This window comes from Vanessa cardui, chromosome 10, assembly GCF_905220365.1.
Source record: "Vanessa cardui chromosome 10, ilVanCard2.1, whole genome shotgun sequence".
In the NCBI taxonomy this organism is placed as follows: Eukaryota; Metazoa; Arthropoda; class Insecta; order Lepidoptera; family Nymphalidae; genus Vanessa; species Vanessa cardui.
In genome coordinates this window covers 2931885-2956331 of record NC_061132.1, presented here as the reverse complement: position 1 = coordinate 2956331, position 24447 = coordinate 2931885, and the positions used below count along the sequence as shown (strand labels likewise).

The 24447-nt window shown below is 37.5% G+C and overlaps 1 pseudogene; it reads left to right on the top strand.

The window, feature by feature from the left end:
- LOC124533055 overlaps positions 1 to 14919 on the top strand; it is a 79316-nt pseudogene extending 64397 nt beyond the window's left edge.
- Positions 14920 to 24447: the final 9528 nt, after the last annotated feature.

Genomic DNA, 24447 nt, shown 5'->3' with positions numbered 1-24447 from the left:
TTTTTCGAAGCAAGGACTAAAAGTGGAAACAGACGGTTCATTTTTTGTTCATTTTCGTGTTTCATTTTGCATCTTTCACTCAAAGTGACACGCTGAACAAAAAATGAAACAAAAGTGCGGAATTAGTTCATCAGTGAACTGATTCAACGACGTTTATCTTTCACGGCATCTTTCATTCCTACTCAGAATGAACGAAAAAGGAACATTCTGAACACAGAGTGAACGTTCACTTGGATTTGGCCACTTGTCTCGAACTGCAGCGTTTGTTACGTCGACGCAGACGGTCGTTACGTCAAACGTCGCGGCTAAATGGTGTTCAAGTGGAACGATCAAAATACGTTGCTGTTTTAGTATTACCAAATGCCATATTTGAAAGAAACTACGGATGAGTGTTCTTTTTTACGTCATACGTGCTAAGCCGTATGTTCACATATTTATTATTTTCTTTCAATCTATGTTTACACATAGAATGAAAGAATAATTAATCATTCACTCAAAAGAACATTCACTCGAATGAACCGTCTGATATTACTTTAACGATTGGTAATGTAGATGATATCAAGATGGCCCAACAAGAAACTACTGTCTGTGCAACTACCCTCATCTTAGATTTTATACCCATAAGTACATTCGTTAATGTTGTAATAATTAAATCAAACCAAGATCATCTTATGTAGAATAGGGCTTATGAATATTAACATTTTTTATATTATAAGATTAAAATATATATAAGTAACACTGCAAATTTATAGGTGAAAATATTTGTATTTAACCTCCTTGAAGTGGATTTAGCTAATCGTCTGCATATGATAATAACTCAGATTCTTTTTTTCTCAGATTTTAAACTAAACAAGAATATCTTTTCATAAATAAATTTAAGATCAGACTAACATGAATTGAGATATCTTTATTCGAAAACCCATTTATAGAATCTTGTAGAACTATGGAAACAAGAATATGTGGCATTTTTCGAGTCTTTATAAATTAAATATATTTTGAAGAAAAGGTTAATAATAGTGTAGGTATGTAATTTACTCATGTTTAATTATCATTAAAGAACAATAATAATAGTATATAGTATATCATATCATTACGGGGTAAGTAAAAACGAAACTTAAGGTCATTATTTTTTGATAAATTTCTTTTGGTATTACCTCATCGAATAAGTTTTGATTCAAAACAATCGTACACTTGAATATCTTGTCTAACACACACAACAAGGCCTTTACAAATGTCATGTCTGACATTTGCTTAAGCTGAGGACGCGTGCTCTGCTCCTCGTTTAAATTTTTGAATGATGTAATTGCAACAACACAATCGTGTAACGTGGTGTACACGCCGATGAGGACAGCACCAGCGATAAGTTGCGCCAGTTCACCGTCGGCGAAGATGCGCCAGACGGTGAAGTTCATCGGACAGATTTCGAGGAATTTGATTCCGTCCAATATTGGATTTTCAAAACGTCTGTCGATCCACAGCACCGTTCAACATTATTACAGGTTGGTGATATTACTCTTTTGATTTGTATACACTACTTATTTCGGTTGTAATTATCAAAGGAGATTAGCAGGGGCTTATTACAGTGTATTTGTAAAAGTATTTGCGGGAAGACAGGTATCTCTCTATTACTTATCTCTAATAGCAACCTCATATTATTATTGGCTGCCCTTAGAAATTATGACATATAAAATTTTATTGGGCAGGGCTTCATCTGGAAATAATGTACAGTTACATACACGCCTTTGGGCAATTCCCTCTGTGTTGATACCATCCCCTCATCATATATCCTACCGCAAAACAGAAATGTGTAGTATTATTGTGCAACGGTTCGAAATGTATCTAACCGCAAAAAAAATAATAAAAAAAAACAAATGTTTTATCGCGGACAACTTTGATCCATAAAATTGTTAGTAAATAGGAAATAATTTAAAAACTTATATCTATGTTAGTAGCTATACAACAATTAATAATTTAAAATTAAAAAGGACGTAGTCCTCTGTGCCATTTGGCTGATCAACGGACAGTCTCCGCTGTTGGCAATTTCGCTTAGTACACTGCTACAGTGGCTGCTGCCACGCACTTTGTTTAGCAATGAAGCGGTCTTCTCCCGAACGATTGCGTCAAGGCTGTCCACATTGGCCAGCGCAAACATCGCTGATGCGCTACAGAAGCGCGGCAGCCGCAAGAGTGATCTGAACGCATTGTTATATTGAGTACGCAGGGCACTGTAGGCCTTTTTAGTAGTATCAGTTCATAGACTACACGAATATAATGATGTACAATTACAATAGGCTGTGAAAAGCGTGATTTTGACAGTATCAGTGCAGCGTCCTATTCTATGTACCAGCATGTTTCTCTCTCAATATCTTCATCATCTTTAAGGTTGTCAGTAACAATGTGTCCCAGATTATTAAATTTATACACTCTCTTCAAAGGTGCGTTACAAAGTGTAATGGGAGAAACCACTTTAGACGACGAGAAAGACGTATCCAGGAAATAAGCGTACACCGGTGTGCGCCTGTTCGTATAATATTTAACAGTGTGCTTTAAACTCATTATTGCAGTCTCTGTTGACAAACCACGCGTGCCGTGCTGACCATCATGTAGCACACAGTGATTTTCGTGAACAGAGTTAAGCACACTATCAAATACTTTGGCTAAAGCGGTTGGTAAAAAGCGACATCTTGACCGATATTAGTGGCTTATTGACAATATAAGGAAAAGTTTTTTTATTTTACACGTTTTATGGACCATTTGCAAGTCTACGAACCTATATTGAAATAAATATCACAATGTAAAACAATTCAATACAAGTCTTTTTTTTCCTCACTTATACATTACCTTTTAACTTTACTTACACACACATCGATACATAAAAACAATATATAAAAATCAGCATGTCTGGAGATTATATCTATTTAAAACAAACTAAAGGATCGTTCAACTTAAGCCCGGCTAGGTTATCCAGTAATAAATAAAAATTTTAACAAAAAGAAAAACCGACTTCAAACAAAACACTATTTTAAAACAAATGAATATGCACGAAAAAGTAATAAAAATAATTGCGTATTCAACATATTTTTTAGAGTCTTCCTAAGTGAAATGAAATGAAAAATATTAGACTACTTAAAAGTCGATTAACGATTACATCATGTAGTTATAATTATTGTTATATTTGGAGTCGGTGTGAAAAAAATACAGACGAATTGATAACCTTCTCCTTTTGGAAGTCGGTTGAAAATTGGATGAAAGGGTATAATCATTTATAATATCATATCATTATATCAATTATATATAAATATTCAGGAGATTCCTGCATCCATAGGACTGACTGGAACAAAGAAAAAATAACAAAAGCGCGCGAAATCGAATAAAGCCGCTATTTTTTATTTTAGGCGCGGACACTAAGTGAAACGAGCGTGACTTGTAATTTGTTAAAAATGTTCATTGTGTTTATTTTGGATTCGTCAGTTCATCTGAGTCAGTAGGTAGCTATAATATGTATGATTTGTAGATTTATTTATGCTTAGATAAATTCAAAGTTTCAACAATTTTTTGTTTGGTAGTAATTTGTTTAAAGTAATTAAAATTCTAGTGTTTTTTAATCTATTTCACTTTTGAATGCTAAATATATATTATTGCATTTAAACGATAGACGCCTATAATAAAGAAGTATTTCTAACAATATATGTTAGAAATGCTTCTTTTTTATGTGATAGGTGGCAAACGAGCTGGAGGCTCACCTGATGGAAAGTGACTACCACCGCTCATGGACATCTGCAGCACCAGGGGGCTTGCAGGTGCGTTGCCGGCCTTTAAGAAAGGAGTACGCTCTTTTCTTTAAGGTTCCCATGTCGTATCGGTTCGGAAAAACCGCCGGCGAAAGCTGGTTCCACAAAGTGGTTGTGCGAGGCAGAAAATGTCTAAGAAATCGCGTTGTTGTGGGTTTTCGGACAACAAGGTGGTGCGGATGAAACTTGGAATTTTGACGAGATGTCCGATGGTAAAATTCAGTAGCCGGGATTAATCCGAACAATTCCTCGGAACATTCCCCGTGAAAAATTCGGTAGATGATGCAGAGTGATCCAACATCTCTACGCAAATTGAAAGAATCAAGGAGATCGGAAAGGGCTTGATCGTCGATAACTCGAACCGCTCTACGTTGGATGCGGTCAAATGGAAGGAGCTGGTACTGGGAAGCACCCGCCCAGAGGTGAGAGCAGTATTCCATGTGAGGCCGAATTTGCGCCTTGTAAAGTTTTAAGCGATGGGCCGACGTGAAATACTGTCTCGCCTCGCTGAGCACACCGAGTTTTTTTGAAGCCAATTTGGCTTTGCCTTCCAATTGACCGCGGAACTGAACGAGGCTCCAAATATCAACTCCAAGTATTCCGATACTACCTGTAGCTGCTATCGAGATGTTTTCAAATCGTGGAGATACGACAAATGGTGTTTTTTTAGCGGTTAACGCGCAAATTTGCGTCTTTTTGGGGTTGAAATGGAATAAATTTAGCCGGCCCCAGTTCGAGACTTCGTTTAAAGAAAACTCGATTTCAGACACAAGTTTGTTCCAGTTTTCTTCGACGTTTTCCCGAGAAATATTAGCGCGGCCGGTTTATAATTTGTCAACGGTACTGTCGTCTGCATAGCAATGAATGTTCCCGATTTGCAACAAATCATTGATATGCAGAAGAAACAGAGTGGGTGATAGAACGCAGCCTTGTGGAACACCAGCATTGACGAATTTTAAGTCAGAACATGCACCGTCGACAACGACCTTGATGCTCCGATCTGCCAAAAAGCTGGTAATTCAATTGCATAATTATCCATGAATCCCATAGGAAGGAAGCTTCGAAAGAAGCGCTTTGTGACATACGCGATCGAAGGCCTTCGCTATGTCCAAACTGACTGCTAATGACTCCCCCTTGCTCTAAACTGATTCAGCCCATCTATGAGTAAGGTAAACAAGATGATCACCGGCTGAGCGACCCCGACGGAAACCGTACTGGCGATCGCTAATCAGCTGGTTTTCCTCTAGATAACGCAGGAGCTGGCAGTTAATAAGGGACTCCATTATCTTGGAGAGCAAGGAGGTGACGGTTATAGGCCTATAATTGGCAGAATCTGAGCGGTTGCCTTTTTTAGGGATTGGATGCACCTAAGCAGTCTTCAAGAAGTTCGGGACGACGCCTAATGCTTGCCAGCTCGGGAGCACATGTCCGTAGCACTATTGGAGGGATGCCATCGGGTCCACTCGACTCGTGAATGTCCAAAGAAAGAAGTGCTTTTCGAACTGTACTTTACCGAAATTTAACCCCCGGCATCGTCGTATCACACCGCGGGATTGATGGTAGTGACTTTCCTCGGACCTCGACCCTAAAGATCGGCCTTCTCCTTCGCGGTATGGGCCAATGACTGACCGTCCCTGTGCAAAATGGAAAGGAAGGCCGACAGCAATTCCCTAAGACAGACTTAGCGAGAGACCAGAACGCACGTGTTCCTGAAGGGAAGCGCACCAGTCCCTCGCCAATTCTGCCAATGTACTTCGACTTTGCCTGAGCAATCACGTTTTTGAAAGACCTAGAAGCAGAGTTGTATTTCTTTCTGAATGTGCTGGCATCACGATTCCCATTTTCGGGGAGAAGCCGTTTTACAGAAACGACCAAACCAGGGCTGGGACTTGCCACCAATGGGAACCGCAGAATATGGAATGAAAAGTTCCATACCCTGAAGCACCACATCGGCGACAGAGTCAGCAACAACGCTCGGATCATCCATCGAAAAACAAACCCACCCCCATGGGTAAGATGCAAAGAAGGACCGCATCCCATCCCAATCTGCTGACTTGTAGTGCCACACGCGACGACAGCCCACGAAACGAGGTCTTGAGTACCGTGTAACCGGCACTGTACTCCGGACGAGACAGTGGTCCGACGAGCCCAGAGGGGGATCGACGACAATCTGATAGCCATCCGGATGCGAAGTCAGCAGAAGGTCCAATGGGGAAGGTGTATGTTCCTCCACGTCTGGTATTCGCGTTGGCGAGGTAACCAGTTGTGTCAAATCATATGCCAAAGCGAAGTCGAGAACAGATCTACCCGCATGATCAGTGGTGCGTGATCCAAGCCACTCTGTATGATGGGCATTGAAATCGCCCAGAATCAGAAAATCTCTGCGGATGGAGTCTGCTGCAGCACTGAATCTGTAGCCAATTGGACGTGCTCAACCAGTCGGTTGGTTTCAGCATTACCGCTATGGGACCTATGAAGGCATGCGTAGATTTGCGGATGGTCCTCGCAGTCTACGCACAGCCAGATAATTGATAGGTCCTGCCCTTCAAGGCTGCCGAGGCGTCGAGAGATATAATCTCTGACGTAAACGCATACCCCAGTTCGTGGCACAAAAGTATGCTCCAATTTGTACCAGGGGTAAGAGAGAAAAGACGTATCGGCAGGAGAAGATATCTGGGTCTCTGTGTGAGAAAAAATAAAACAACTTGCTTGCAACGGATTTGTCAACGACTGAATTTTTTATTACAACAAAAGAACGAACGAACATTACTTCACATAGCTGCCAAAAGATGGCGTTCGTGTGCCTATCTATATTTAGTTATTTACAACACTCGGTAAGAAAGAGCAAGGCCGGCTTCGCCGTCTCAAGGTGTAAGTGAACGGCATTCAAGTTGGAGTTGAGTCCCCTTATGTTGCAGAAATCCACAGCGAGTGTGGTAGGGGTTGCCTTATGATGCCTACTCCGCTTGCCCCGAACAGTGGCGAGCGCAAAATTGCCCCCCCCATGAATTCGGAGGGCAGCCTGGACATCCCTGCTCAGGTGGTGTACGTCCTGAGCATGGATGCCCAGAGAGGGATTCTCCAAAAGGTAATGTCACCAAATTCCGATTTCATGAAAGTGTAATTGATTTTAGAACGTCATTGATATGGCTGTATAAAATAATACAAGACGATTTCCCGCGTAAACTGATTATTAAAAAAAAAGAAAAGAGAGTCGCGCATGTAATGACAATTTTATAAATTTAATTTGATTTTTAACTTCAGGACAATAATATTTTATAAAAATAAACCAAATAAGTAAAAATTAATATTCATTCTACTGGTGTAGTAATTAATACACCACGTTTTGTGGATCGGCGTGGGTAAAATGTAAGTAAGCTTCGCTTATTATTTATAAGGGTCTAGCCAGACACAAATAAATGTTGATATTGAATAATATTGAAGCCTTATTGTTTTACAATAAGTTTCATAATAATCAAGTTTATTCACTGTTATTTTAAATTTAAAGACTAACCTATAAATATTTACATTCAAATGTAATATGAAAATGCAGTCTCGTTCACATGTCTTGAAAGTAAACTCGTTAATGTTTCATTACTTAGAGGCCGGCAACGCACTCTACGCCGCGCTGGTGCAGATGTACACGGGTGGAGGTGGTAACTCTCCATCAGGTGAGCCTCCAACGCTTTTTCACCCGTTGCATAAAAGGAAAAAGTCAAATCAAACATCAGCAGTTACCTCATGTTATTACTATAATTATAGCTATAATTGTTTTCAAGTCAATACTAACTGTAAAGGGACGCTTGAAATATCCTTAGTAAACCTACAAATTTCGCTAGGTTTGACTTTTTGAGATATAAATCGTTGATAAGAATGTTTCGTGGTTCACGGGCCGGTCCCTAACTCCGTTGCCGTCCGTACTCCTGGCACAATAACACATTCGTAGTACATCGAAATTAATCATTGTAATTTTTTTAATGTGCAGAACCCTTTTGTTGAAATATAACGTAAAGTATGACTTGTATAAAGATTGTAGCTAAACATTAATTCTACAACAATCGATTCGATTCTAATCATCTTTTGGAAGCGAGTCAGTTTATAATGACAAAATAACAGACATCAGTACGCAACGGAACACACGAGTCATACGCTGAACGAGAACCTGCGTTTTGTCGATACCTACTAATGATATAAATGCAAAGGTGACTCTGTCAGTTAGATCTTCACGCTTAAATCGTAAAGCCGATTTTGATAAAATTTGGCATGGAAGGCGATTGAATCTTGGGGGCGGACATAAGCCTTATATTTTAAATCACCACTCGAGAAGGTAAAATTTGTGGTGTGTTAAAATTAGCAAATTTCAATCGGGTAATTTAAAATTTTAATTTCATTCAGGTAATTTTATATTTCAATCATAGTCATAAAGGCTTTAGTTTATAATAATTATTTGTACCTAACATCAATGCATTGTAACGAGGTGTGAAGATGCAGGACGAAGCATGTAAAGTTCAGGGTGCGTTGGCCGTCGTGTTGCGCCTGTCGCGAGCCCTGGGGCTTGCTCCGCTACGCTTCGCTCACGACCGTGGAGGCTACATAGTCACTGTATCCCGACGAGTCGCTATATACGGTTACATGTTAACATTCTGCACGCGTAAGTTTTGTTCTCGCACTTGACCTGCGTAAGGTGTTTCTGTGATTGTATAGTGACTAACATGCTTAAGACTTATTTCACATTTTGGACATAGCTTAATGTCTTATACTTGTAAAACAACAAATATTAATTCATAAAAAAATGTAATGAATTATATTTCCTCGTTTTAGATATTGGTGAGTTGACATTTATCTACAAAAATACTGTTAACTTTTACAAGGATTATTCTTCGTTTCCTGTTGGAGGTTTTATCAAGATAATAGCAACAATGTTTGTAACCGGAGTGGGATCCTATGGGAGCATCTACCGCATGAAAAATATAGCGAAACATTCGATTTAATCTATAATGTATTTAATATTATAATTTTCCAAAAAAATGTATATATTTTTTATTAAATAATATCTGTGAAGTAACTTAGTTGATTACGTATTAGAAATTCCCGCGAAAGTAAAGCGGCGTTTACTGTAATAAAATAGAGTAAATTAACATAGTCTATGTTCGGAGAAAATATATTTTCAAAATTAACGGAAAGTAGTTTTGTAGCAACACTTGTACATTGAATAGGTACGTACTGGCGGATCAGTTTTGTGACGCTAGGTTTGTGTGTGAAAACAATTCTGTACTATGGGGTTGAGATTCATCTTCATTGCAAGTTGTAGGCCTGAATAACTATAATCTTGATATATTATTATACTAATCATCATATATTTCAGATACATTACGATTTAAGCGGCAAATCGGATATGAACCGAAACAAAAGTCGATTTGCTGTAATTAATACAACACTCACAATATTATTGATCGCAATACTTGCGACTTTTAAATATATCACTTTAAGTGAATCGAGGCGTAAGTTGTTTAAATCGATACATTAAATATGCAATTCCCTAGGGTCGCCACCCAGTATTTAACTTGAATTTATATTAAAGTTCGCCGTTCTAATTCAGTCAGTCACAGCTTTTAATTACACCTCCAAACGACCTCCGTAGTCGAGTAGTGTGTACACCGGTTTTCATGGGTACGCCATTTCAAGGGTTCGATTTCCGGCCGAGTCGATATAGAAAAAGTTCATTAGATTTCTATGTTGTCTTGGGTCTGGGTGTTTGTGGTACCTTCGTTATGATTTTCCATAATACAAGTGCTTTAGCTACTTACAATGGGATCCGAATTATGTATGTGATATTGTCCATTATTTATTTATTGTAGTGTCATGTGCTTCTACCGTTAAAAAGTCACACTTTACATGCTTGTGTCACGGTTAGAAAAGTAGTTACAGGCGTAACTAACCTAGCTTAGCTCAACTTAGCTGAGCGTTATATTTGCCAAGGTCGGCGACGTTATAAGAAATGACTGTTATTTCTTGCAATGTCAATGTCTGTAGTCGGTTTTGACCATTTACGATCAGGTGGCCCAATTATAAGTCTGCCAAAGCTATTTGAAAAATCATCATTGTCGGATGAATTTGGAAATCATCATCATTCCGCATGAGCACTGATATTCAGCTACTCGTCTTTGCCCCTAAATGTCTTTGTATTTTTTTGTCATTGTATCTGCTTATGGAGAATGCGTTCATTAATTTCGATGTATGTTTCATACTGCGTACAATGCGTCAAAAGCTCAGCGAATGGGTAGACAAGACTAATTCATGTGTGTGGCAATGATGTGTTTTTCCTTAAATTACTAAAATAAGGCTTGAAGTGTTTAGTGGAAGTTATATCATTGCTGGCTACCGAGTATTCTTCGGGCAGTAATCTTACAAATCATATTAAATTTGTTTGGTAACACACGAAAGACAGACTAGACATCACTTAACCGCAGAGATTTCTAGGAAAACTTTTCAATTATTTATATACCTCTATAGATTTAATGACGCACTGCGGTGGGCCTGTGTGTTGTATGTGATCTGAGTGTTGGCCAACTGTTAGCTTATTGGCACTATTTTTTGACGCGATTTTGGCTTTGGTAGTCTAGATAAACAGACTGGATAGACTTCCAGATATTGTGTATCTGGTAGTCAATCCAGAAAAAAAGTACTTAAATAAATAAATATTAATACCGTAATTTTGTTATAGATCATATTTCAGGGGCGACGTGCCGTTTGTCACTGACACCTTTCCGTGGCCTAATGAAGGCCTATGTGTCTGTTTGCGAAGCGGTGAAGGGACTGAGCGCGATCCGGGGGGGGGCATCATGTTTATTTTATTTTCAGCAAACTCTCTGTTTTTGGCGATGACTTTCTTCAATTTCATTGACTAATCATACCTGACTTGTACGTATTACCATTGGAACTAATTTTAATACTAATATTTTCTTCAGTCGAATTAAGAGTTTTTGTTATAATTATTTTTTTATGACATTTATTCATCGTTATCTCATTTCTAAAGCAGGACTACGTTATCACACCGCAGTCCTCTGTATTCAGGTGTAATGGGGTGTTTATCATTTGTCTATGGCTGTTTTATTCATTGAACCGTGGCATCAGATAAGTGTGCAGGTAAAGTGATTTTCAAAAGTTTTATTTTAGAAGAATCCCGAGAATTTTGTAAATATCGTTTAAAATGATGAGCTTTAAATATAATTCATGTCTTTGTTAATTTTTTGCACGATAGTTAGACGAAGAGCCAAATGTGCCACCTGATGGTGAGTGGTCACCACTGCCCATAGACATTGGCACATAGTAAACCAGTCCATACATTGCCAATACGCCACAAACTTTAGGAATTTAGATGTCAAGTCCCTTGTACCTGAACACAACAATACAAGTATTGCCGCTCGGCTGTTGAATATATGACGAGTCGACGGTACCCAACCAGACGTTCTTGTAAAAAGCGCTGCCTCCAAGATGTGGCATGATGCAGTTTAGAAATATAAGTGAGCCAGTGTAAAAGTGTACATACAATTTAAAATAAATATTTTTGCAGCTTACTGATATACGAATACTTTTCACTAAGTTGAATTGTAATGTGACGCCAGTTGGAAAGTCAATCGCTTTAGAACTGGACCTGATGTTCAAACAGCTTCATCTCAACCAGCCGACGATGTCTCCGCTGGACCTGGTCACTATTCAGAGATCACTTCTCACTGCGGTTGTTATAACTGAATACCTTGTTAATTTAACGTTTTAATAACGACCGCCTATAATCTATATATATAAAAATGAGTTGCTGTTCGTTAGTCTCGCTAAAACTCCAAAACGGCTGGACCGATTTGGCTAATTTTGGTCTTGAATTATTGGTGGAAGTCCAGGGAAGGTTTAGAAGGTACTTACTTTGATAAAAATGCTAGGAATATGATAAAAAAAAACAACTTTGTTTTTCATTAGAAATAGATTTATTAGAGATATCATTGATTTTCTATGATTATCGATGTTAGATAATAAAACATTGATGTTTTAAAATTGATTTGCATTATTTAAAACATCGCTACGTCTATTTTTCGAATCTATTTTTATAAAAATAAGTGGCATCTTTCGATGTCACTTTATAACTCAAGAACGGGCTCACCTATCCAATCTAAATTTTCAGGGTTTGTTTGGACTATTTAGTAGATGGTTTATGTGAAGTTTGTTCAAAATCGGTCGAGTGGTTCTTCATTAATCACATTTTTTGTAGCAAAATAATTCAATAAATGGCAGGTCATTTTGTTAATGGAAAATTTTAAGACGAGGAATTGTGCTGTTAAATAAAAATTTATTATTAATTAAAAAATGAGTACACTCATCCACCAGTATCAATAGGTAATACGTCTTATTACAATTTATTCGTATCGATTGATGGTTCGTCCACAAGCACAAAATTATATCTCGAGATGTGGTAAACTGTATCATCAGTACATCGTTGATACGTATGCTAAAATAGAAACTGAATTTTTTCATTTTTTTCGTTTCAACAAAGCAAGATCCAAAGAATATATTCAATTTCAAGATGCGATAGCGAATGATGCTAATGTAAATGTTATCGGGCGATTGACTATATTGCCATCTTCGTTTATTGGTAGCCCACGGCATATGAACGAATATGCACAAGATACAATTTCTTATGTACAAAAAATGGTTGACCGGATCTATTCATTACGTTTAGATGTAATCCGCAGTGGTATGATATTAAAAACAATTTATTTGAAGAACCGTCAACAACTGATCGTCATGACATTACAGCACGTGTTTTTCGGCAAAAATTGAAAGTGCTTATGGATTAAATTTAAGTATATTTACTCCATTGAATGACAAAAAAGGGGATTTCCGCACATGTATTAATTTGGCCGGTACATAAAATTACTCCGCATCAAATCGATAACGTTATATCAGCTGAAATTTCCGATGAAACTCTTGATCTAGAGTTATTTCACGTTGTCGTTAAAAATATGATACATGGTCTATTCGGTGAGCTACATATGAGTTCGTTACATCTATTTCTCGATTTTAATAATTTCTTCCAGTCGCAAAAAAAATATCGATGTTATCGATTAAAGATTATTGTTTAGAGCTCCATAAAAATCAAGTATAAATGTTCGGTATTGATGTCACTATCAACGTCATAATCATGCTTTTGTAACATGAGTCATCCCTACTTTATCAAACATTGATGTTGTCCCCGTTATGCAGTAATCAAATTAAAAGAATAGTTATAACTTTATAAGTACATGCTTAGGAGGTACAAAAAGAACCTTAATTGTAACTAACTTCAGTTGTTTACTGTCTATCAGATCAATTTTATGTACAAAGATTGTTTGATAAATCTTCAGTTTTGTCACATATTACATTTATGAACGCCAAGATAGGAGTTTCCCTGTTTCGCGCATGGACATGGATACGTCGCGTGTTCGCGCGCCGGAAAACCTTCATTTTTGTTTATTTACGCACCACAAAACAAAACAAAAAATATAGTTTAGTCAGTATCAAATATAGTTAGTCAGCTTTAAATTGATTAACAGAGTGTATTGCTACTGTGTGTGTGTGTGTGTGTGTGTGTGTGTGTGTGTGTGTGTGTGTTTGTGTGTGTGTGTGTGTGTGCGTGTGTGAGTGAGTGTGTGTGTGTTTGTGTGTGTGTGTGTGAGTGTGTATGTGTGTGTGTGTGTGTGTGTGTGTGTGTGTGTGTGTGTGAGTGAGTGTGTCCATATCAAATTGGAAACTTTTAAATAGCCAGTATTTTAGACAAACTTTGTTTTGTAAGTATCTCATTATTGTGATGTGACTATGTTTGAGCAGTATAAAGTAGAGTAATTCTGGCCAAGTGCATAAACTTTACTGTTTCCAGACTCACTGCGCAGAACTAAAGCAAAATTTGAGCAATAAAATAGTGTCGAAAAGAATACTTATTCGGCTATTCAATTTATACCCGAATAAGTATTATTTTTCATAAAACATAAAAACATAAAACATCCCGTTCAAAAAAACATCCCGTAGCAAAAAAATTAACATTTTGATAATAAGTTGGAATGCAGACAGTTGGCCCATATTGTGGGTAAGTGTGCGGTTACCCGTGGGGTAAGTAAACGCAATAGGTTAAAAGCGTATTCTACAACCAATCAACTTCTAACAGAGAAAACTGAAATTAAACAGATTATCCAAAAAAAACATAAATACACAATATTTAGTTTTCTTTTAAAATCAGTCAAACAAAATTATCCTTCAGGTCCCTAACGTCGTTTCTTTACTCCTCCTACCATTTTTCGTCTTGCGCAAGCGCACAACGAAAGACAGCAGTGGGGACTTGAAAGCATTAGACTGAGGAACTCTATTTTATCCACTATATATAAACAAAACTCTGCTGAAAAACTATCGTCTCATATCCCTACTGAGCCACGTCTATAAGCTGTTTTCAAGAGTGATCACGAACCGTCTTGCCGTCTTGAAGATTCGACGAAATCCAGATCCCCGGAACAGACCGGGTTTCGGACCGGATACGGCACCATAGACCACATCCATACAGAATGGTAGATTATACAGAAGTCCCATGAGTATAATCGGCCCCTGTGTCATGCATTCATGGTCTATGAGTATGCCTTTGACTCGGTTGAAATCTGGGCTTTTCTGGAGTTCCTGCAACGTTGCCAAGTTGATTGCCGACACATCCAAGTGATGAGATGTCTCTACGAAGCCGCCACCATGTCCGTCCGAGTACAGAATCAGCAAACAAATCCCATACTATTGCATCGAGGTGTAAGACAAGGGGACGTTATTTCCCCAAAATTGTTTACTAATGCAATGGCGAATATGTTCAAGACGCTGAACTGGAACGGACGTGTTATCAACATCAATGGCGAATACATCTCTCACTTGAGATTCGCAGACGACATCGTCATCGTGGCAGAAACGCTGCAGGACCTATAACAAATGCTGAACGAGCTAGCGGATTCTTCTATGCGTATCGGCCTACGGATAAAACCAAGATCATGTTCAATGAACCGTCCTTGAAGTTGTTCAAAGATATGTCTACCTCGGCCAGACTTTACGATTAGGTAGAAACAACCTTGAGGACGAGGTGAATAGAAGAATTCAGCTGGATTTGGCAGTGTTTGGGAAGTTACGTCGAATCTTTACATTGTCGATCCCACAGTGCCTTAAGACGAAAGTCTTCAACCAGTGCGTCCTACCCGTCATGATATACGGTGCCGAAACGTGAACACGACAAGGCTGGTCCATCAGTTTAAAGTCGCTCAGCTTGCTATGGAAAGGGTTATGCTCGGTGTTTCTCTGAGGGATCGCATCAGAAATGAGATCATCTGTCAAAGAATCAAAGTCATCGACAAAGCCCACTGAATGAGTAAGCTGAAGTGGCAGTGAGCTGGCCATATTTGACGTAGAACCGACAACCGTTGGGGAGAACGTGTTCTAAAGTGGAGACCGCGTCTCGGCAAACGTCGTGTAGGACATTCTCAGGCACGGTGGAGTGACGATTTACGCAAGGAGGCAGGAAGGAGCTGAATGTCTGAACGGGCTGATGATGATGATGATGATATAAGTGTGCGCAGGCGCTCACTTACCCGCGTACACTTTACCCAGAAAGCCAAATATTGAACAAATGACGGCCAATTCCCAAATGCTCAACATAACCTCTAATCACACTTTACAATCGAAAGAAAAATGTATATTTGAAAGAGTAATTTATCGTAATTACAGAACAGTTTGAGAAGTATCAGTGTTTTCCAAAACACTAAAAAGTTGAAAATAAATCAACGAAAATACTTTTTTACATATTACTTACAAACAACACATAGTGCGGCGCGCAGGCATGTCGCAACTAATTTACCATTTAGACCCCATTGATCCCTCGCCTCCCGCACCTTATTCCTACTGCCCTCGGTTACCCCCTACGACTATATACACCATAATAAAACTTGACCACCTATATTTTATCTGTGTTGTTTTTAGTGCAATTATATTGATTGGTATTGTAAATGAGTTTAAAATAAAAGTTATGGTATGGCCAGTTTATTATACTTGGTTTTGCTAATTTTATGTTATAAGCACTTAATCATAGAGACATGGCAATTTATCACACAACCTAACGATTCCTGTGTCATTGAAAATATACAAAAAATTATTAACAGTATCGTTTTTAATGTATCAGTTGTTTATTGTTATAGTTCAGATCACCAGTTTCGCTGCGTGCAATGGACATCACATTTGGACCAATTTAAGCATTTTGATTATGGCAGTTCAAAGTTTGCCGGGTCAGCTAGTAATATTATAAATGCCAAAGTCGATTTGCTTATTTTTTTGAACCGAGTGAGACCGCTTTCAGTGAAGGACTATGATATATAATTGTTTTCTATTTTGATAACGTTTGTTACAGACGATAAGCTTCATAACTACATACTTTGTTATAATGGTACAGTATGTGCAAAACAGATGGGAGAAGTGAATGAATACGGAAAAAAATTGTCTATTGATTCCAATTAGATTTTGATGAAAATAAACAAAATCTTAAAAACTTAGATTCTAGTAACACTGAATCATGATGAAGAAGAGAACTTTGCTATTTATTTAAATTTTAAACACTTAATAACCTCACTAACTAAAAATAAAAAGTGGCTTGAAGTACGACTTAGTAGTTTGATTCTTGGACTTTTGTGAATATAAAAAGTGACAGAGCAAAGTAAACCTTATTTACGGAGTCTTTTATAATCAGTTTTGAATGCATTGAACTTCGAATTTATTGGAAGCAACGACTAACGATTTTCAACCGGCTTCAAAAAGGAGGAGGTTATCACTTCGTCTGTATATATATTTTTTTATGTTTGTTACCTCATGACTTTTCACTGGGTGGACCGATGTTCATAATTTTTGTTTTTACAAATTGATTTATTTGTAACGTGTATTTAACATTTTGTTCCTTGTTTTATTTATTTACTTAAAAGGCCAACAACGAGGTACTTCTTGACTACAAAGTGAAAGAGATACGCCACAATTCTTGTACAAACTTAGCTGGTGCTTCAATTAGATGCGACTTTCATATTTACAATAAAAACAACAATGAGGAGGAGATGCGATATTTTTATTTTTGTGTTCAATTTAAAAAAACACCTTATAGGATAGACCACAAGAATATTAAAAATGTAAAATATTGTAATTTACTACAAAAAGCTGTTTCAAAATGTGAATCTAAATTTTCGCGCGAAAACGGATCTATATTTTGTATGACGTAACTCCTGTCTATCAATGGTCCACTGATCGTACTTGTCCTCACTGGCTTTGCTTATGCAATTTTGCTCGAACTTTGAGATAGTTTTTGTAAAAATTTAAAACCGATATTGATACTCCGAAAAAAAACAACGTTGACGTATGGTTTGAGCCAATGTGTTCATTTACTTCAACAAAGTTTTCAAATAAATGGTTTTGACTGGACCTTCTGCCACAAAACTGAGATAAAAGTTAAAAAGAGGAATTTGGAGTCTGCAAATTCGAAAAACGCAATAATTTTTGTTTCAATGTTCATTTTTTTACAACTATGACCTCAAATAAGTAGATATAACAGGTGTGACGTTACTGAACGCTATATAATGTTTTGAGATACGTACGATGGTTATTGTTAAAAAAACAAAATTATATCAAATACAGTTTAGTTTAGTTTTTTCTTTTATTGTACACCACACAGAAAAATAAAAAATATATAACATAGATTTGGCCTTGATAGAACAGGCGTACAATTTTGGATAGGTCATAGAATGTAAGGTGGGTGGTACTGTACTAATAAATAAAATATTACGAGTAAATTATTAAACTATGAAATAAATATAAATATAGAATAGATAAATTATATATCAATTAATAAATTATATTATTAATACATATAAAATAAATAAATAAACATATACATGTAAATTTAAAAATAATAAGTAAGAATATACACGATGTCTTCAAACATAACGAAAATGGTTTTTAAAAATTTTTGAAAAATATGTATAGTTTTGGCCCCAGGGCGTAAAATTGTAAATGATTTTTTTATTAAAAATAGATTTATAGTCGGGCACCCTTAAAATCAGTCTCTCCGTGTTCTCCGGGTTTTCCTAAAAATATACATTTGTCCCTCAGGTAAGGGGGAGTAGCAGCGTAAACAATACACAGTAAAGAATAGACAAGACATGCATGATCCGACGAAGTCTAATGAATAATGAAGATACGTGTGCGAACTTCCTTAATCCAAATATAAACAGAATAAAGGGAATGTGGTGTCTCTCAAGTTTATTTAATTGGTCTTCGGTTAAGTCCACAAAGCTTGTATCAGTATAATCAAAAACAGGAAAGAGAAGAGTCTGACTACAGATCTGCGTCAATATTTAGTTCGGTTCAATTTATTATTGTCCGTTTTCAATCTTTATTTAATACTAGCGATCCGCCCGGCTTCGCACGGGTGCAATACTGATACTAATTTACTACAGAATTAATTTATTTACGACATCACATTTGAAACTTCTGAAATGATCAGATCAAAAAACCGCACCACAATCTTTACTTAAATTTGTTTTATTGATACTATGTAGATAGTGATTTGAAAAACAAGTTACAAACGCATTATATGTATTTCAAATAATAATTCAAACATTAGCTTTATTGCTATCAGATAACAACATTTACTGAATGTAGGATAAGGAAGAGAAACGTTTTTCAAAACTTTAGAAATATTTATGTTTTCACTTGAATGAATTGCAGTAACACGATCGTGTACGAGATAAAGACGCTGAGCACAGTCAGCAGTAGCGACGAGTTGACGGCGAACAGGCGCCAGACGGTGAACTTCACTGGACGAAGTTCCAGGAATTTTATTCCATCCAAAATCTTCTTCCGTAATGCAGCACCTGAAAGTAAAAGCGTATTTGTAATATTACTGTTTTTTATTTATATCTGCGAAATATATTTTAAATAAAAATAAAAATCTTGGACCAATATCTTCGAAGGTTCGAACAATTCGTAAATACGAAAAACTTCATCAGCTATGTATAAGAATACACCGTGCACATGGTTTCCTATGAGTGGATTAACGCGTTTGTTGAGAATGTCTACCTTCACCGAAATCAGAGTTGTTGCCCAACTACGAGTCTCATCTATTTTAGTTTCATTCCAGTTTAGCGTCATGAAGATATTCTCCATTACATTAGTGAACAATTTGGGGAAAATAATGTCCCCTTGTCTCACTCCTCGGTGCAATGGTATGGGATTTGTTTGCTGATTCTGTACTCGGACGGACATGATGGCAGCTTCGTAGAGACATCTCATCACTTGGATGTATCGCCAATCAACTTGGCAACGCTGCAGGGACACCAGAACAGCCCAGATTTCAACCGAGTCAAAGGCCTTCTCATAGTCCACGAATGCAAGACACAGGGTCCGATTATACTCATGGGACTTCTGTATAATCTGCCGCACTGTATGGATGTGGTCTATGGTGCCATATCCGGTCCGAAACCCGTCGTGTTACGGGGGTTGGAGTTCGTAGAATCATCGCGCAAGACGGTTCGTGATCACTCTTGAAAACAGCTTATAGACGTGGCTCAGTAGGGATATGGGAAGATATGTAGTTCTTCAGCAGGGTTTTGACCCCTTTTTAAAGAACAGGACGACCACACTCCTATCCCATGCCTCCGGAGTTCTCCCTTCGAAGACAGAGTTAAAAAGCGTCCGAAGTTTCCTAAGTACCGGTTTACCTCCCGCTTTTAATAACTCTGTGGTAACGCCGTCCTCTCCAGGGACTTTTCCATTTTTAAGCTTTCCAAGAGCAGTCTCTATTTCGCTAATATTGACATCAGGCAGATTTTTGAAGAAATGGCGTGTTAATGTAGCTATAGGATCTTCATTTTTCACACAAAACAAAATTATTATTAATAACTTCAGTTCAGATCATTGTGGACAACAAGCGTTATTTAATTTTCATGTTAAAAAAATAAGTACTTCTGAAAAGATAATGTTTGTTCCTTTGACAACAAGTCTTATTGAGAAGTTTAGAAGTAATATTATGGCTAATCTCCCTCACCTATCTTTTAGTGAGAATCCCAATGTCTTGTATAACAATACATTCAAATTAATTAGAAACAATTTTAAATCCATATTCACTTCTAAAACAGTTAATACAAAAACTTTTTAAAATTCAATGATTTGGCGACTATTGGAATTCAGAAGTAGGCAACGAATGTATGACTTTTACAATGAAAGGGCGTATAATCATAGTGCCACTTTTGCCAATTATGTAAGTGTGATTTTTGGCAAAATCTTTAACTATAAAAAATAAAATTAAGAATGCACATGACAAGATAAAAATGACCTGGAAAATTATTAATTGTGAAACTGATAGAGTTGGCAGTTGCAACTCCGAATTGAGCCTGAATTATAATAGTAAAGTAGTAAATAGTCAAAAGGAAGTTGCTACAGTTTTTGAAAAAAAATTTAATTTTTTTTTAAATTGATATTCAGAAAGCCTCGGAGAAGTCGGTGAAAACTACCGGTGTTGAACCTGTTAATCACTGAGACGTCTCTGAATATATGCCTCTTGTCCGTCATTATGAAGTCGATCTCATTTCTTGTCATAGTATCAGGGCTTTGCCACGTCCACTTCCTTTGCGGCTGCTTCTTAAAGAAGGAGTTCATCAAGAAAAGCCTCTCCCGTTCGAGTAAATTGACAAGCATTTGCCCCCTACGATTCCTGCTTCCAAATCCATGAGGTTCTACTACCGATTCGCTGCAATTCTGTACTCCCACTTTAGCGTTAAAGTCCCCCATGACAACGTTGTAGTAGGTTTTCTTGGTGAAGTGGAGGACCCTAGATATGTTATCGAATAATTCTTCCACTTCATCGTCCGAGTGTGTCGAGGTCGGTGCGTACGCTTGCACCACCCTGAGGATGTACCTCTCGGTGAGCTTTATAATGAGATACGCTACCCTGTTCGACACACTAGAGATTTCCACAACGTTTTCAGCTAGAGACTTATTTACCAGAAACCAAACGCCACCTTGGGACTGTTGGTTTCCCTCTCGGAAGTACATTAGGTGGCCCGATTCGAGGGTTACGGTGTCCTCTCCCTCTCTGCGGACTTCACATAGCCCTAATACGTATCACCTAATTTTCCCAAGTTCTACCTCAAGTTGCGCTAGATGCGAGTGAAGCCGTAGCGTGCGTTCGTTGTACGTCGCAAGGGTCAGTCGGTTGTGGTGGCCTCCCGTAGCCCGGTGATTCTTAGTACTCCCGTCCCGCCGTTTGAATTGTCGCCACCATGACGAGGAATAGCGGGGCTGCCGGGAACTGGGGGCCGTGGCTTGCGTGTGTGCTGCAGATGAAGGAATTGCCCATAATGGCCACGCTGGGCAGGCGGGTTGGCGATCGCAGAACGTAGCTTGTCGCACCGGTGAAGCTGCTGCCTGTCACCGGCCTTTGGTATTTAGCTATGCCTATTTTGTTGACGGTAATACCGCCATCAGTCAGTCGCCAGAGCCTCGTTTGCTGGTCGGCAGGATGCACCACGGGCAAGTGAGGTTGGCTTGGGGCACTGAGGTGTAGTTTGCGCCCCCTTACATCCCCAGAAATTTTTATTGCGTAAAAATATGAAATTTTACTTTCGGGATACTGATTAAAAATGAGTAACTGTAATAAACTAAAAATTTGGGGTACTGGTTAGAAATTAGTGGATATTTAAGCATTTTTGGATATTCCACCACCAAGGGTTGAAATAGAAGTTGAAATTTCGGATATAGGTTAGTCTTGAGGTCATTTTTTAAGTTATAAGATTGTCTTGTCAATAATATTACTGAGGCATTTAAGACCTCCAAAATTATGCAACATTACCAGAATAAAAGTTACGGCACTCCATCGTGTCACAGAGTTATCACTGGTTAATAGATGTATGGATGAGAAACAGTGTAAATCCAACAAATATCTTTGATACCTTCAGAATATCTTTTAAATTCAAAAGAGTACAGTTTACGCCTTTCGTCAATTAATAAAGCACAAAATATAGCCATAAGGGGGGAAATAAGAGTTTCGTATATAGGTTAATCTGGAAGTCCGCCATTTTTGAAGTCAGAAACATCTAACTACAGTTTTGGGAAGTTGGTAAGAAATGAATAGATACTCATTTAAGCGTTTTTGGATATCCCACCACGAAGGGTTGAAATAGAGGTTGAAATTTCGTATATTAGCATGCTTGAGGTTCGATTTTTTTTAAGTTAGAAAATTGTCGTGTCAGTAATGACACAGGGGCTACAGATATCATTTGATGATGGAGGGATATATGAGAAACAGTGTACTGTGTCACTTTTAAGTTCAAAAGAGTACAGTTTGTGCTTAAAGTCAAATAACAAAGCACGAGGTCAAATTTTTAAAATGGAAATGAATAAACCACCAGCGTTCTTTACAAATAGGTCTTAAATTAATATATTTATAACCATATTTTACATGAGCAACAGCCAACAGCTAGTTACATAATAAATAACAAATAATATCTCATATTCATAGGAGCTGGATGCGAGTAGCCGGAGAAAGACCACAGTGGCGTGCGCTTGGAGAGGCCTATATCCAGCAGTGAACAAAAACGGGCTGATGATGTGATGTGATGTGATGTGAATATCTCATATACTTACTGTTGCATATTCTGAGTTGTTTCGCCAAATTATATTTTATCCTTTCTGCTTCTGCGCTGGCCAACTCTCCAAACAAAGCCGGAAGTAAAGACAGAAATATATTAACAAAAAATTCCGACATCATATTAATGTTTCCCTGTAAAAAAATACTTCATGTTGTTTTTAATAAATATTTACATTTTAATGTATTATTCTGGCTATGAATTACGTCTCTCAAGCCAAAATATCTTTTATTTAGCCATGTAATGTATATAATATAGCTACTGTCATACTTACAGTTACTACTAGAAATATATAAATATATATGGTAATATATATATATATATTACCTACAAAGGAAACTTAAATAAACATCGGCTCAGAAGTTGCAATTAATATCAACCCGTCACCACTAACACTAACTAACAGCGCCGGTGTTGCCGATCGATTACGGCTGCCTAAGGGCTGCCAAGTACGCATCGAAGCTACAAGAGGGCATCACTGGTATGGGCGGGTATCGCAAAACTTGTTCGTAATACTAAAAACCAGAACAACAATCATGGAAGAAATCCTAAATGCACTTAAGGAAATTAGAAAAGAACTGGACGAACAAAGAATGGAAATCCGGAATACCGGAAAAAGCGTCACAGAACAAGTTACGGATAATATCAACAGTCTGCTTGAGGAAAAATTCACAGTATTAGAACATAAACATGAAAAACTGAAAGAAAGAGTAGAAAACCAAGAAAAAAGACTATATTTCCTAGAAAAACAAGAAAGATAAAGAAATCTGGTTTTTTTCGGACTCGAAGAGTCAGAAAAATCATATACTGGTCTAGAGAAACTCATTATTGACTGGATAGAAAAATACCTTTCCATAAAATTGTCTTACAGTGACATACAAGAAGTAAAAAGAATTAGAAAGAAATCAGACAGACCACGCCCAACGGTGGTAACTTTTTCTACCTTAGGCACAAAAATAAGAATATTAAAACAAAAAGAAGCTCTAAAGAATACACCTTACTACTTCAAGGAAGATTATCCAAAACAAATACTAGAAAAGAGGAGGGAACTGCAAGACCAAGTGAAAAGCGAAAAAGAAAAGGGAAATATAGCAAAAATAAAATACGATAAATTAATCATACTAAAACCTAGTAACAAAAGACAACTCCACACTTCAACAACAAACGACTCTCAAAAAAAGAACGACACTAACGTACATGTGAACAAGAAAAACAAAATTTTGAAGAACCACACATCGGTACAAAGATCCAACAGGGTATCTGAAGGCTCCTTGAAACCAAGTATGCTAAACTTTTTGGTGAGCAAAAAAGACAGCAACACACCACCGGAACAGAACACACAAAATAGAGGGGAAAACTTATAACAATCACGGCCCTCCTCCTCCTACTTCCACACAGATTATAAAAACAATGCAAAACAAACTAAGAACAACAAACATCTTCCCAACCGGCTGGTCACCGTGGAAGATTATGACCAAAACCCTCCAATTCGTCAAAAACCAAGAAATAAAAATTTAAAAATTGCTACATACAACGTCAGAACACTCTCAAACATGGAAAAATGATAGAACTAATGCACGCTATACGAAATATAAACATAGACATACTGGGCCTAGCGGAAGTAAGAAGAATGGGAAATAAAATTGAAGAATATAGTAATCACATACTATGCTATAAGGGTGAAACACACGGCCAATACGGGGTGGGATTTCTTATCAAAAAAGAGTTAAAAAACAATATTATTAATTTCTGTGGCTTGTCGGAAAGAGTCGCTTTCGTTCAACTACAGTTGATGAAACCGACTTGTCTATTATCCAAGTCTATGCACCGACAGCAGACTCAGAGGAAGAAAACTCAGAAAATTTTTATCAAGCGATGCAAGAAGCTCACATCTTACTAAAAAACCACAAAAACATCATGGTAATGGGAGATTT